The following is a 16,132-nucleotide window of genomic DNA, read 5'->3' as shown; positions in this document are numbered from 1 at the left end:
ATGTCATACTGCATTGAACAAAAGCAGTGCTGGACTCCCAATTGCTCAGCAAAGGAAGACCATAATTAAAGAAATGCAACTTTAACATTATAGTACCACCAATATGTCCACGCAATTTTGTACATACTCAAATTGCGTGGGTGAAAAAACTTGACTCTCAATAATATTCTTGGCCATCGGTCTGCACACTTTTTAATACATTAATATTTTCACATTACAGTATGTATGGTATCCTATAGGCTTGTTGTCCATTGATTGCAAGGAAAGGAATTGGGCATAAAGTAAAACTGCAGTCTGAACTGAAAGCACAGAAGGTGGTGGAGCAATGCACAGATCAAGGGAGAGAGGGACAGAGTGAACATTTACTCTAACTACAACATAGCCTTTGTGACATAATGCACCCTGCACAGGACATTATGGAAAATAATCCAAAATGTACTGGTTCACATATCCAGCAATAACAAATGACATCACAACATGTACCATATATGCCATGTTCCTGGGCATATTGTGCATTTAATAGAAGATGAAGGTGGTAAGAAAAACACTGTCAAGCAGTTATTATATGCCCATCATGTCCTGGAAGCCCATTAGAGCATGGAACAAGCAACTGTAAAACTGAGAAACTCCACAGGCTGATGCTACAGGCAGAGGGCTGGGGAGCACGGTACAGACCTACTGTACACTGTTAACTGCTGGAGAAAGGTGTAGTTCAAACAAACACTTTGCACCTGCAGATAACGTGTTCTTAAATTTTAGTAGTTCACTTTTCTGTGAATGTGTTTACTTGGCTTCTGCTTGCGACCTTTAGTTTTAGGCACAGCGCCTTCTGGTATCTTTGCAGAGTGAATAATGAAGATGACAATGCAGCGGGAGAGCAGGAGGAAGAAATTCTTATAACTGACTGTCCACACAATTGTAACATGATGTTACCATGATGTTGATCTTAGCTACAGTATATTTAAAGCATGACAGGTGGGTCTAGTAAAACATGGTGATCATATAAGATTACCATGGATTTTTTTCCACTTGCTCAGCACATGCTTCTCATTGTTTTACAAGAAAACATGACATTGGTTCAAGCAAAAGAGCATGACCACTACCACTCACCGCAAACTAGTTTTCAAGTATATCTTACATTACATATGAGGATAAATTATGAACCTGAGTAGGTTTTGAACATTCCATTGGGACAAAATGAAATATATAGATAGATTAAACTGCATGTCCAAACATGAAGTAAGTGCTGCAAGCATGATCGATGCAATAAAAGAAAAACACTTTTCAGGATTTTTTTTTTCTGGATATAACAAACATAGATTTCAGTTGAATGAGCCAGGAAGACGTTTAAATACAACTAGTAGACAGGTTCCCACAACCTTTAGAATGTAAGTTAAAATGGATTCTGAATAAAACATGAATAAATGTGATGAAATGTGTGACTTCCATCCAGGTAAAAATTCTGCAGCTGTACAATTTCAGTTTTTAAATGGCAAAAATAATGTTTTTAAAGAACAGTTATGGACAAAGTGTGTACGTGTTTGTGAGCATGTTCTTGTGCTCGTGCGTAGCTATGTGTCCATATATCCATGTGTGTACATGTCTGCTCTCCACAACAACCTCCTCAGGATGGTTTTGGGCAGAGTGTGGTCTAACAGTAAAATGTTGAAATTGGAAAAAATATTACATTTCTTTCTCTTGAATAGCCGCGAGATAAGCACCCTTTAGCAATGAAGCCAGTGGAGTTTAAGCTTATTATGAATACCTCTCAGAGCGCAGAAGCATGTACTGTAGAAATCAAAGGGAGTAATAGGCAGGTAAGCCAGTGTCATTTTAAGGAGGAAGTCAGTTGTGAAATTGTAAAATCGCAAGGCCCTGCTGACAATCTCCTGCCCTCAGAACACTCCCATAAATGATTTCTAATGGCAGCAGCTATCACATAGCTGAAAAAGTTAAAAGTTTGTGAGGCGAAAAGAAAGAAAATCCAATGTTAATCTCTCTATTGATGGAGACTAATAATAATAAGACCATTTATCGCTTTGATTAAACAGCGCATACTCTGAAGTTCACAAGAATGTGTGATTCTTTGTAAGTGCCATAAGCTTCCTGAAGTAAAACATTGCAGAACATTCCTTTTGGTTTCATGTTCAATTGGCTGTGAATGTCCACAGCATGGCTTTTACTGTATATGCTGGACTGAAACCATTTTAAAAAACAAGCAACAAACTGAGGTCATCTTCATTATTTTAATGATGCCTGGGGCAAGCGAACTGCTCATAGTATTTCTGAATTCCTGCATGCAATAAGTGCACATATATTCACCAAAAATATTAGCTATAGCGTTATAGTAGCATATTCGTTTGCACCTGTTTTTACTTAATAGCTTAAGTTGTAAAGTTTATCTGTCATGATCTGCTGTAAAGACATTATCATAACATGACTGCTCTGAGGCAGCTTGGACTCTGTAGTGTTCACATATTCTATAAAGGCGTGTACATATGCAAACACACACACAAACTCAGGCATACTATGCTTTTCTCCTCTGAATATTCATCCATGTTTTCACATCATCTGCAGGTTTCCTAATCACAGTCACTTCCCCTTTAATCACAAGGCTCTAATTAGGTCCTAATAAACCATTTTGCCATCCTCTTGGAGCGCCTCTGTGTCACTCACACATCAAACCATGAAATACTATATTAAGGGGCTGTCAACCTCAAAGGAAAGCTTCTCAAGCAGCAGTGATACAGATACTGCAGGCACACCCTCTTACACTAATTGAAATTATCGAAAGCTCCGGTTACATATGACACTTGGCCATGTCTGAAACCATGGCCTGAAGTACAGCAGTCAAAAGCACGACAGTTGTGCCAGCACTGAGGCTACTGGTTTCTCTGATGTTGGGTAATTGTTTAAACCTGAGTGGATATGGCACAGGGCCTCATGCTGCCTGTTCTGCCAAGAAATGGGGGGGGGGGATTCTCACTAGCACTTTTCTCCTCTATTTCTTTTATTCTAATTCAGTCCAGCATGGGCTTCAAGAAAAGCCTCAGCGATTCCACGTTCATCTTGGAGAAGCAGTGTTGGGGATGATGATCACTGACCACAGGTTGATAATGATGACTGTTTAATTAGAAGCCTTTCTTTGGCCTGGCCACAACCCAAACTCCTCCACCCTGCAGATGGTAACCAATAAATTTAGCTCTGCTGAGATGAGGAGGAACACTGTACCTCCCCGGTTCACCCTCAACCCCACCTCTAGCCGAATACATGAAGCCTTTCTCCTCACTGACACAAAAACACAACCCTATTCCATGTGTTTCTTGTAAAATCTATGTTGATATAAATTTGCATATAGTTGCACATTTTCCAGGAAATCGGAAGTTATCAAATTCCATTTTTTATTCATGTTTTAACCCTGTCTTTTTGGAAATTTTTCTGCTTTTTAATCACATAAAGAGATCTTTACATTACTCACTGCTGCAAGACGTTTGTTGTGTTTCTCTTTTTTTTTTTTGCTACAATATACATCCTTGCAATACAGTAAGTATTCTTTTATGGATATGTTCATACAGTGTGGTCATGGAAAGTCAGCCCAGTCTCACATGAAAACGTAGAATAGTTACGTTGCACCACAGCATAAAATGCACAGTAGTAGTAGCGTCACAATAACAGCTGTAAAATTGTGACTTGGCAACATTTATTGTGTTGCAGTCCAGTGTCCTGCTTCATGTTCTTCTTCTTGGTGTTTTATGGCAGTTGGCAAACAACAAAATGGTGCATTACCGCCATCAACTGGACTGGCATGTGGATCAGGAAGCTAACATTTGGTAGCTGTTAAAGGCATATGGTTTTGAAGTATAGGAAATTTAAAAACACTAGGGAGGTGGTGGCTGTGATGGATGGGTCCAACAAACACCTGCCATTCATGCAGACAACCAGAAACTGAGGGTCATGTTCGATGTCGTGTGACGTTGTACTTTGCATCTGAGGGTATTTTAACCGAACCCAGGGACTTTCCATAACCCTAACCATGTAGGCTCTGTGCTTAAATGTAACTTTTTTTTTCACTGTCAGAAGTACATCACAGCGTCACAGTCTTTGAGCCGCTATCGTGAGGCTAGTTTGTTTTGTATTGTGGAACACCGTATCTATTAGGCTGTGAGACTGGTTTGTACATTATGGTTTAGGTGGGGCAGCTAAAATACTTCAATAAGGTTAAGAGACACATTGTGAACATGATAAATACTAAAAAAAGTCAACTCTGGTGGGACGTAAACCCCAGTTTCCAGCCTAGCAGTCATGTGTCTGACTGTCCAGTTTCACCTCCTGGATCAGACTTTACACTGCAGTGTAAGAACGTTAACTGTGAACAAGCTTTGACAGCGAGCCTAAACTATTCAAATTAGTTGTATATGAACAGAATATAGGAGAGAGGGGTTTTAAGTCATTTGTGTATATTTAGAGTAATTTGTGGTTTTATAAGATTCCAGCAAAAGCAAATAATAATAATATATTTGCTCATTAATCCTTGTTCACTCTCCTCAGTCCCAGAAATGTTTTTGTACATTTTACAGGCATCCTGTCAAGTGGAAAAAGAAAGAGCGTTACTGTTTCTCAGACAGGACAGCCCCTCCCATCTTTGTCTGGCTCTCCTCAGTCTAGTCCGCACCCACCTCCTGTCAGTCATCCTACCTCGGACCATCCTTCTCCCAGAGGTTTGTACACCCATAATGCCTGGCAGAAACAGCGCTCTGTGTGTGTGTATGTGCACTGTATGTGGGTGGGTGGCGTGTGCTAGAGTGTCTATCCCTTCGGATTGTCAAAGAGGCTCATGGGAAATTAACTGCATGGGCCAAACCACAGGCTTTCTCTATCATTTCAGCAGATTTCTCATTTTTAGTCTCATTCAAGAAAGTGATTATTGCAGTCGGTTCTTTTGCTGACTTTATTCTTCGAGCTCTGACTCTGGCCTTCTGGACTTTCCTCACTATAGCTGCACTTTGCTTATATACATTATGTGCAGCTGAGCTAGATGAATATTTCTTAGGTGCAATTACAGACTGAACAAGATGTTTCCACTGCTTTCAACAGTTGTTTCTAAAGTAAGAGCATTATTTCACTGACCCTAAAAGAACAAGCAGATTATTGTTAATTCAAGTTAGATTTTTTTTCCCCCTGATGGTTTAGTTCAAAGTTGATTTTTTTCCCTGAATTTTAATCTGTGTTATGGTTTTGGTTGTACTATGGTACAAGTAGACAGAGTGATTAATCAGGTTTTCCTGCAGTTACCACACACTAGTGCTGGTGACGGCTGGAAACTGTGCGATCTGGAAACAAATGAAGTGGAAAATTCATCTGCTACATCCCTTTCACCACCAATACAGTACATATTCTTGACCACCTTGAAATAGTGAAGAGTCTCCCAATTCCTTATGTGGATCAGGAGAAAAAGAAATTTCTTAAACTAAAGAAACTGGGTTTGATCGACTTGCACATCATCTGAGAGCTCTGAATCAACATAACTATTAACGTCATTATAGTCTCAGAAAAGAAATGAAAGAAATGCTCAGGAAGGCTCCAAAGATCAAATCAAATCAAATTTTATTTGTATAGCCCCAAATCACAACAAAAGTCATCTCAGGGCACTTTACAAAGTAAGGTCTAGACCTTACTGTTATCAATATTATTACATAGGGAAAACCCAACAAATCCCCCTTGACCAAGCACTTGGCGACAGTGGGGAGGAAAAACTCCCTTTAACGGAAGAAACCTCCGACAGACCCCGGCTCTTGGTGGGCAGCCTTCTGCCTCGACCGGTTGGGGTGAGTGGATCTACTCTTAGCCCATCTTTTCACCTACAGGGCCTAAACACCCCCTCCCTTTACTCGGAGGGTGAGAGAAAACAAATAACAAAGACAGAGCCCAAGAGAAAGTTTGTGGTTGCGTCTGCTGAAGCCATTCTCTCATAATGCATATTAAGAGCAAAGGGTTCTAACACACTGAAGTCAGTGTAAAAAGAAATCATTCAGCGAGGAAACAAAAGAACTGGGCAAGAAGCGATGCTATGGTCAGCCTCATCAGTACTTTAGCCAGCACACCCATTCCATCTATTCCACCACCCTCCTTTTCTGTCACTTTAATTTATTTTTGGCATTGTACAGTAGCATTTTCCACAAGAAAAATGGTTGGTAATCAGATTTTTGGCCCTATATATTGCCTTTTCAGAAACGTCCTCGCCTATTTTAGATGTCACAGTAGCTGCTCCATGATGCAAGTGGTTGATCAGTATATGTTTCCATCCAAGAAAGCTGACTTACAATATCTGGAGAGCTTGAAATTCAGCGGCAGCAAAGATCAAATGAGGCTTGTCTTGTTAAAAATGTAATGAAATCAACAAGGTAAAGCTGAAGTAATGTATTCATCTGCATACAAATGTGTAAATATGCAACATACGGTGCCTTAGATTCTTTATGCATTTATGTAATTACATGGTGAAGGTTTTCTTGATGAAGTTGGGTCTTTTGTCCTCTACTTACTTGACTTGACTCACTTGTCAAACAAACTGGAGAAGCCAAGTATTTGCACCATGAATCGAAGTGACACATTGCTCGTCATGGCCATGTCACTTCAGTGCACGCAGAAGAAGACAGCATGTAGTATCATATGTTCAAATCAGACATTTTTCACGAGTGTGCACATATGCCCTGCATAGACACTACATATGAGTGCACATGCAAATATGCTCACAGAAACGAAGCTGCCAATCTGATCTGAAAACATTTGTATGCCAATAAAATGACTTCCAGCATCCTGAAGGCTGAACCTCAGGGTTAGAAAAAGCCACTGGCTGGCTTATGGAGTATATTTTGCATCTCATGTCAGATCAAGCTTGCAGATAGCAAGCCAGCTGGGTAACATTTATTCATTCAGCTTTTAGTGAGTGTAGCCTATGGCATACATACACTTTGCCAAATTGGATCGATTATATTTTCAATCACAATGGGTAATTGATTACAATCTTGTGACTCATGTTGAAATAACTAAGGAGGGTTTTTATTTAAAAAGAACTTTGACTTCTTCATTATTAGACGGTGAGGCTTTTAAGGCCTTCTTTAACATTATACTTTCAGTGTCACAGCTGCCTGTGCTGGCTCAAGTGATATTTTCATAGAGTGTTTTAACACTTCCTCCGAGGCAATGGCTCACCCATGGGAAGACTGATCCAAACACAATTGGGGGGGGTCACAAGGAAAAGGCTTGTTGTGATGCTTTTGTGTGTGAGCAGCTCAAAAGCCCATATTACACTAATCTCTTTTCCCTTGTACACTCACAAGACACAATCTCGAGTCTTCAGAGCTTCTCCAATTCTATGAGGACAGAAATCATTCAGGGCAAAATAGCACAGCTTCTTTGTCTCTTCTTTAATAATCCCAGCATTCTACAGCAAGGTCACATATACATGTACATTTCTATTTATGAAAAGTTGATAGACTGCTAAATACACGTTTTCCTTTTTGACCAAAAAGAATTGCTAGTGTGACTGCAGTCAGTGAAAGCTGTTACTGAGCCAAAGTGAAAACAAAATTAATGTATGACTCTCTCAGACTGTAGCTGCCAAAATGGTTGCCATGAAAAAAGGAAGAAAGAAAACAAACCATTTTTTAAACTTGCTATGGATTCAATACTTAAATGTCTGCAAAAGGAACATCAGCTCCAACCACCTGCACTCTTTTCACACAACCTGGCAGTTTTCAGCCTTCAGCCAGTTTTCAGACATACGCACGGCCCATATGCTGTGCGTATGTCTATGAACATTCTGGATACAGTATGTACATGTGTCCCTGTGCCTGTGTGTGAGAGGGAGAAATTGTGTGTGTGGGTGCACACATACGCAGGGACTCCGCAATCCACCACATTTTAATTACTGCCCGGCTGCACTGTGTGCCTCTTTGATATGGAAATAATGCAACCATCTTCACACAGCCACTGTACAAATCTTCATCTGATTCATAAAAAACAATGAGCCCGATTAATTCCTCCACCTGATTACGGTCCCAGACCTGTGTCAGAGAGATGCTGCCACCAAGGTCCTTTCAATTAATTCTACATATTAATGTGTGATTTAAAAAAAAATCAGCAGAGGCTATTTACGCTGTTGCATGTTGCATCTTGAAGTCAACGTTAATTATGCACAACTATGCTATGGACTAAAAGAAAATGTCCAATTACTTTGAGAAAAACAGATTCAGTGGGAGAGTGAATGATACAGATCAAAATGAGCCACTTAGGTTACTTGTGCAATTACACAGCTCCTGTGAAGATACACATATTTAGATTTTTTTCATCTGTAATCCTTTAATGTCAGCAATACTGCTCACTTACAGCAGTCAGAGGGACATGTAGATCTAACAGAGCGGAAAAAAACTTCCCGTCTTTGTCCATGTTCAGTAAGTGTTGGTGCACGTTCATGGAGATGGTACATTATCGGGTTCTGAGCAAAGAATAACATGCGATCAAGTTTGATCACTGACGATGATGATCCTGGGGTCAAGAAGAAATATGAACTGAAGAATGCCCTCAGACAGATTGTGGGAAATTAACATCCTATAATGGACGGTATTCTTAATGTAAAAGCTCACGTTTCTTTTTTTCAAACAGCTGTTTTCATTGGTGTTTTACACTGTATCACATTAATTTATCTGGCTTCACATTCACACAGCTTTTCATTTGATATGTGTCTTCGTGGAGGTGATGCCCCAACTGCCTGCTCTTGATGACCCAGCTGGCCAGTGATTTTATCAGTATTTCTCCTTTATGAGAAGTGACAACAGCACAGACAGAGAGAAGCCACAATATCTGTATAAGCACCAACTCATTTTGTCCAAGCAGAAGGCATCTGTACCTACTTTCTTTATGCCTTGAAGCACATCAAAAACACAGTCTACCCTACCAACTGCTGCTTGGGTGCACAGAGGAGGATGAGCTCCCTGTCACGATATGCTTGCATTTATTATACACAATACTGTCCAACAGCAAACCAACGTCCTGAACATTAAGACAGATCATGACAGAAGTGACATGTTACTAAGTTGTCAGAAACTACTTGTTAAAGGGGCCAAATTATATTTAATATATATATAAAAAACGCTATGACATATAGCCATCAGTTTCGATCATTGTTGAAATGTTCTACAGCAAATTAGATAACACTTAGAAAGACAGATGTCACAACATGTGCTGCCACATTTATTATCTCCTGCAGCCCTCTACCCTTCTGCTGCCTCCCTCCTCTGCCTTTACCAGGCCTGCTGTTGTTTACCTCCTCTCATCTTGTTTGTCATCAGGTCTCAGGTGTTACCTCCACTAGTACCTGTGCACCGCTCAGCCGCCCCCCTCTTCTATAGCTTTGTGCTCCCTGCCCACATCCTAGCAGTGCCCTGTCACTCTGAACAAAATAGCTCTTTCTGCAAAACACAGTATATATAGAGAGATAATATAAAATGTAAGGTCACACTTATGCAGTCTACGGTAAATGACATTTACTCTGGAGCAACACAGCGGCTTTTTGGATTTTGACATTTCAAATCAAAATCAACGGTAGTGTTTATCAGTGTCAGAAGTGAAGACGTTTTCTCAAAATATCTGGGATGGAAAGTACCGCTCATGCATGCACATATCAAAGCATACAGGGTGCGCGCACGCACACACACACACAGACACACACACTAGAGCAATAAAACAGCGACACTTTTGCAATGAAGAACTCAAAATATCAGGAGCTGGAGAGACTAGTTCAGTCTCTTTACAGCTTTGTATGAAATAAATCACACACACTACTTTTACATGTTATTAATTTTGTTTTTAACATTGATCTATCTGCAAATGACAACACATCACTATTATATCAATACAAGAATGCTTTTTTTCTTCCTCCAACTGTGAAATCAGCTTATCAAAAGCTGGAATTGGTTGTAATATCATTAGAAAAGGCTTCTTTGCAGGGGAAGGCACTCCGGGTAAAACTGTTAGTCGAAGAGCAAGGCCGTAAAATGGAGCCTACTCAAACCAACACCTTCATTTGCATCACTATGTGGTTTAACAATAAATATCAGCAAATACTATACACTCTACAGTGACTAATATATATCACTACTGGTACATCTGCTCTGGTTTTGTTTCTTTTGAGTTGAGTCAAACTCAAATTCCCAGTAAGCAACATCTGCAGTAAACTCAAAATTACCTTTTGTGTTAATAGCATCAACCAAAAGCATAATGTACAAATATAGGGAGTAAGACAGAGAAAAACAATGTCACATGAAGCACTTTTCTGTCTCCATCCTCTCCCTTTCACTCCTTATTTCTCTCCCTCCTCTCTCCCTGTGTCTGTCCTGATTTTTTTAAATTTTTTTGCTCCTACTACTGTTGGCACAAGAGCTTAGTTTAAACAAATCTTACCTGGAGACAATGAGGAGGACAGTTAGAGTCACTAGTATGTTCTGTTCATGTCCAAACACATTTTGAGATGGTGATCATTCACAGCATTTCTCTTTCACACAATCAAACTAATAGTAAACTATAAAACAGCTCTAATTGCAGCATATAATAATGAAAGATTCTCAGCAGCAAAGTTGCTCTTGCTACAGGGGAGACATTGGACTTGGACAGAGAGCAGGATATGTTTAGACAAGTGAGCCAGGTGGCTTCTCCCTTCATGCCAAAATGAAAGTCCTAAAATCTCTGAATTTACTGTACAGGCACACCAACCTCAGCCAGTCTAAATTTTATTCTTAGTCCAGGTGTGAATTGCTACCTTTATCAGTCCTGCAAAAAGCTCAAGTCACACCGAGATCCACCAGCAGATAAGTTCTTAAAAATACAGAAGATGTGCAAGGCCACTCAGAATGAAATATGACAAATATGATGGTGTTTCCTTGCTGTTCTATAAAGTGTCAATTAGCAATTTGCCAATCTTTGGTTTTTTGTTCATTCTTAAATCGCTTGTAAATTGCTGCGAAAGAAAAGCACATTTTCCCCAAGTAATACTGATAAAACAGAAGACATTTCTGAGGGGCTCACACTGCTAAAAAATACGTCAACACAACGTTTCTTCTGTTATTAAAATACACATTGAAGTAGTATGTAACAGCTGCGGAGATGTGTAAAAAGGAAGAAGGTGGTTTAATTAAGATGCCGGTAGATCTCGGTGCAAAACTAGATGAGAGATGTTAAATAAGAGACGAGTGCGGTTCCTTGGCATCAAAGGGCTGCAACGGCGCTTTGCACTCTCTCCTCTCTGGCTCTTTGGTGAGCGACACGCTGAGCTGCACCAGCCGTCAGAGACAAACTCTCACACAGACAGAGCCCAGTGTCCCTGTATAGCAATCAGAACAATGTGCTGAATGGCCAGTCTAATTATAAATGTGCCATTTGGACTCGTGTTTGGTCTCCATAACCGCCTTACCTTATGAGGAAACCTACGTTCACAGTCACAGTTAGTGCAACTGTTCGAAACTAAAGCAAAACTTTACACCGGACCGAACAAAAACGTGGCTGTTCTTCTTTTTTCACAGTAGTGAATTACTCAGGAACTTATATTTAATCGAGGGGTTTTTAACAAAGAACAGGGGAGAAGTAATTGTGTTTCCATAAATTATCCACAGGTGGGTTTTTGTTTGGTCAAAAAACGTACAGTATATGATCAGTGTTTAAAAATCACAAGACAGTCAGTAAATTAGAAAAGGTTCACATTGTTGTCGTTGTTGATTCTATTATTAAATTGCTGTCACACAGTTTCATAAGGCTTGTTTTTGTACACAGGGAGTTTGTCTAATTTTGGAAAACATCTTAAAACTAAGGGCCATGCCCGCGCTGCAGTGTCATTCTCTATCAGTGATATTTGACTTAATCCTCCCTTTATGATGAATCTGGTAATTCATTACAAGGTCTGTGCACTATAAATATTTCCTAATGAACGGTGTGTCCAAAATGTTAAGTAAGTTTTCAATTAAATAAAATGAGCAAAATTTATATTATACTCTAATAATATCTGTAGAGAATGATTCTATTTAAAGACCCGATGATTAGTGTTTGGAATTGTATCGCAGCAACAACCGGATAAAAGGCACGAAAACAATTAAGCACATTTGCACTTTTCACAAGAGAACTTCTGTGTGTTCAGTCCGGAGTGCCGAGCGTCACAGCCCTCGGCTTAAATGGAAAACTGTCTGTTCAAGTACATCTTCTCTACATGGACAAGCCTTGTGATTGTTGAATTTAATTTATGGCTTATGCATTCTTTAGAGGTCAATTCCCCTGACCTCCCGAGAAAGTTAAGGAAGAGCACATTCCCAGGCTGCACGGGGGCCAGAAACTCACAGTTTCTTGCATTAAATAATTACACAAAGATCTACAGACGACAGAGGCAGTTTGGGGGTCGAAGCGTCTTGGGATGCATAAAGGTATAATCAGACATGAACGAAAGCTTCAAATTAACGTGTTCACCTCACATGCAGAGACAGAAACCTACCAGGGCGCACGTCATTGTCAATGAATGGTACCACTTTGTGGACAAAAGCGAAACTGCCACCAGCAGAAGAAAGTTATGGGACATGTAAACACAAACACCAAAGCGTTGTCAACCTCAAAATGTTCGCCACTTCTGTAAGAATGGGCCATTTTTACGATTATTAGCGAAAATGTTATCAGTGGCAGCTGCCCGGGTTGATCTTGAGGCTGCAGCCACAGCTGCGCAGCCTGTGTCCGCTCGCACGGCTTGACGCTGCTGAAATAAACAAAGAAACAAAAGGTGATTTCTAAACCTCAGACGGAGACTCGGGTTGTTTCAAAGTTTAGTTTTGGTAAAGTTGAGTGTTCAATACAGCGCCGATTTGCCGATTCCGAGGTGAATGCGAGCGCCTCCGAGCCAGCACTGGTTTCGCGTGCACTTGGTTTGCTTTGGTGAAAGCGACGCATCAAATAATCGCGATAATTAAAGTTTGACATTCATTCTCCCCGCTACAAAATACGCGAATCTTTACAGGCTTAACACTTAAAGTACTTTCTGAACGTTGCGTTAAAATGAAACGCGCGCACTGTGTCGGGACGTTTCACTAACAGCGCTTTCGACTTTCAGGAATCAGCAAACACAGGGTGAAAATATCAAGACAACCTAAAGCATGTGGTAAAGTACAGCAAACGTGTTGTTTACCTTGATGATCCGAGGCTTGGAGAAGATAATTGTGCGTCCTTTTCCGTGCGTAAAGACTACTTGACTCGACAGTACTTTATAGAAAATGATCTCTGAGCTGTCTGTTGAGTGAAAACTTAAGTCTACTCACACGGGGCCATATGAGGGGATCCCGTGTACACTCTGTGAAGTTCAGCTGTCCAAAACTACCAGTACCTTTTGTTGTTCGCCTATCTGTTCTTTATCTTACTCTCTCTCTCTCACACACTCACACAGACAAGAGAAGACGATGGGTAGAGCTGCTGTCAATCTTGGCAATCAATGCGCGCAGCCATGTCGCAAGTATTCAAAGCATTTCCCGTCGTGCAACATCAGAAAGTGAGTGGCCAGGGCATTGATCTGAGGAAGGCAAAGAGGCAGGACTCCCCCTCCTCCTCCCAGACAAGAGATGCGAGAGAGAGAGAGAGAGAGAGAGAGAGAGAGAGAGAGAGAGAGAGGGAGAGAGAGAGAGAGTTGTGGCGAAATAAAAGTGGAGACAGGAGGATGGTTGTCCGCAGTTTAATAAGCTTACTTAAATGAACATCACTTAAAGGCAAAAGCAACTGTAAAGTTAAGGGCGAGTTTGTCCTCTCTAAGAACGCTGCACTTTTCCTTTAGTGCTACTGAATTTTATTTTGCTAGAAGACAAATAACGGACTGACTTCTCCATCTTAAGTGAAATTGTCTCAACATCACAAAGTCTTTAAAGGGAAACTCATGCAGCTTCTATAAGTTAATGAGAGCAAGTCAGAGAAACACTGGAAGAGGCTAAAACGCTCAGGGACTAGTCTGGATTTGTGTGATACCAAAGCATTTATTTGGATAAATGAAATCAGCGCCAACAATACACTAACATTAGATCTGTAATCGCATAAGAAACGAGATATTTTGATTGACACGCCACCCAGACGTCTCCATCTTCTCCTTAGATATTACACATTTCATGGACAGGAAGTCATATTCAGAATGTCTGAATTCAAAATGACTCTTTGGACAAACAGTCCTATAAAACACGCGTTCAACATATACATTCTTCTCCTTAAGCAAAGGGCTTAATCATAATTTTAGTATTTTTACATCGTGTATTTATTGTTATAATGAAGTCATTTAAAGAACGTGACAAAATATGATATAATCAGGTTTGAGAGTCATACAATTTAAGTTAACAGAGAGATTTTAGAAATAAAAATGATTAGTGTGTAACTGTTAAAAATAAATATGGCAATGGTACGAGAGAAAATATTATTTTCTGGCAATAGATTTTAACTTGTAACTTTCCTAGACTAGTACATTCTCTTTTTCTAGTTTTTGTGTAATATCCTATGGGGTTTTATAACTAAAATTATCAATATTTTACATCAATATGTTAATGCATACTCGGTCAATATTATTTTAGACCGATGTCATTCATTTAAAAAAACCCTAATTATTGTTTTGATGCAGATCTGGGAAAAAGCCCTGGAGCAAAGATCCAGTAGCTGACCCTGGCAACCCACAGTTTGCAATCACTTGCCAAAATAGCAGCCTTTACAATAACACATTTGTCTGTAATGCCTGAGCATATGTTTTAAATTATCAGCTGAGCTTGAAGGAGGCCCACACTAAAGAAATTAAAATAGAATCGTATACATTTCGGAAAAGCACCAAAAAAAAAAAGACGGACGGAAAAAGTTGTAGCCTAATCTATAAATCAACAGCAGCGTTTAGTGAAAAGCAGAAAACAGAACACGAGTCTGACGAGTCACTCATCCACTGTCAGCCTGTTATTCAACATGCAAGTGTCATGACAATAAACTATCATGTATCACATAATAGAAATTAGAAAGTTACTTACAAAGACAGGAGACAGCAAGAGGAAATTCTGATTGTTAACTGCAGAGTCACACAGAGCTCAAAGAGGGAGGAGAAGCATAGAAAGTGAGACAGAGAGAGGGGGAGAGTGACAGAAAGAGAGAAGAGGAGAGAGAACTGACTACACAAGTCATCCACAGCATCGCATCGGCTCAGACTCCTGTGCGCCTCACTTTCCTGTTTTTTTTTTTTTTTGTTCAAGGTGAAATAAAATGCGCCACATCTCCATCAAGGAGCATCACAGTTCAGCCGCTCGCCTGCTTTTACGCATCAATTAAGTCTCTATTATTTCTTTTTCTTGTCGTGCACGGGGCTGCAAATTCTAAGGTGTGTGAATGTCCATTTTCCTGCTAAAGTATACGTGAAGAAAAAATGAAGGGAAGGACAGAGAGAAGGGAAAGACTCACCTTTGCGGGAGAAACTTTTTCTGTAGTTCTGCGTCTCCTAAGATTGAACAATATAAAAGTACAGGAATGTAAAAAGGCCTACCTGTTACTACAGTGCTTCAGCTCATCCACAGTGAAACACGTCGTATGTTACAAACAATTCTTTAACAATCTGACACTGTATTTTTCAGATCCATGCATATTTATCCATATGTGACATTTCCTCTGAGTAAATCTCCTAAGGAGCGGACTTTTCTTTCACCACCCGGAATGAAAGGTGTGTTTGACGCGTCTCATGCGCCACCTTTTGGACACTGCGGGAAACACCTAGAGACATCCTCCGCAAAAATCAAATGACTGTAATAAAGAAAGGCCAGGGGGTTTGACCCGAAGCCTTCTGCACCTGGATACAACCTCACTGTAAAGATCGAACCTTAGCAGTAAAATAATTTCCTTCAAACACTCGAGCGTGCTGCTTTTGAATGACATTGTTGCTGCCTGCAAAATGACAATCTCATCCTCATTAGATAACAAGATATGACTCATGTTTCCTAACATGACATTTAGTTGCAACCTGTGAAAGACGATGACTTATGGGTGCAGCTGAGCAGGTGCCAGCTTACACTGGATAGTTCTCAAAACACAAATAGGCTGCTATTTTTACAAA

General features: G+C 40.1%; 1 protein-coding gene across 1 annotated transcript in view; it reads right to left on the bottom strand.

Annotated features, from left to right (window-relative positions):
* The window catches only part of sox6 (SRY-box transcription factor 6), a 139,010-nt gene extending 124,725 nt beyond the window's left edge, over positions 1 to 14,285 (bottom strand). Inside the window, exon 1 of the mRNA XM_020607245.1 lies at positions 13,211 to 14,285. The gene's annotated coding sequence lies outside the window, so the exon portion shown is untranslated. The remainder of the gene's footprint in view (positions 1 to 13,210) is intronic.
* Positions 14,286 to 16,132: the final 1,847 nt, after the last annotated feature.

This window comes from Monopterus albus, unplaced genomic scaffold (assembly GCF_001952655.1).
Source record: "Monopterus albus unplaced genomic scaffold, M_albus_1.0 scaffold4.1, whole genome shotgun sequence".
Taxonomy (NCBI): Eukaryota; Metazoa; Chordata; class Actinopteri; order Synbranchiformes; family Synbranchidae; genus Monopterus; species Monopterus albus.
Note: the sequence above shows the minus strand (reverse complement) of the source record. Positions and strands in the feature narration are given on the sequence as shown.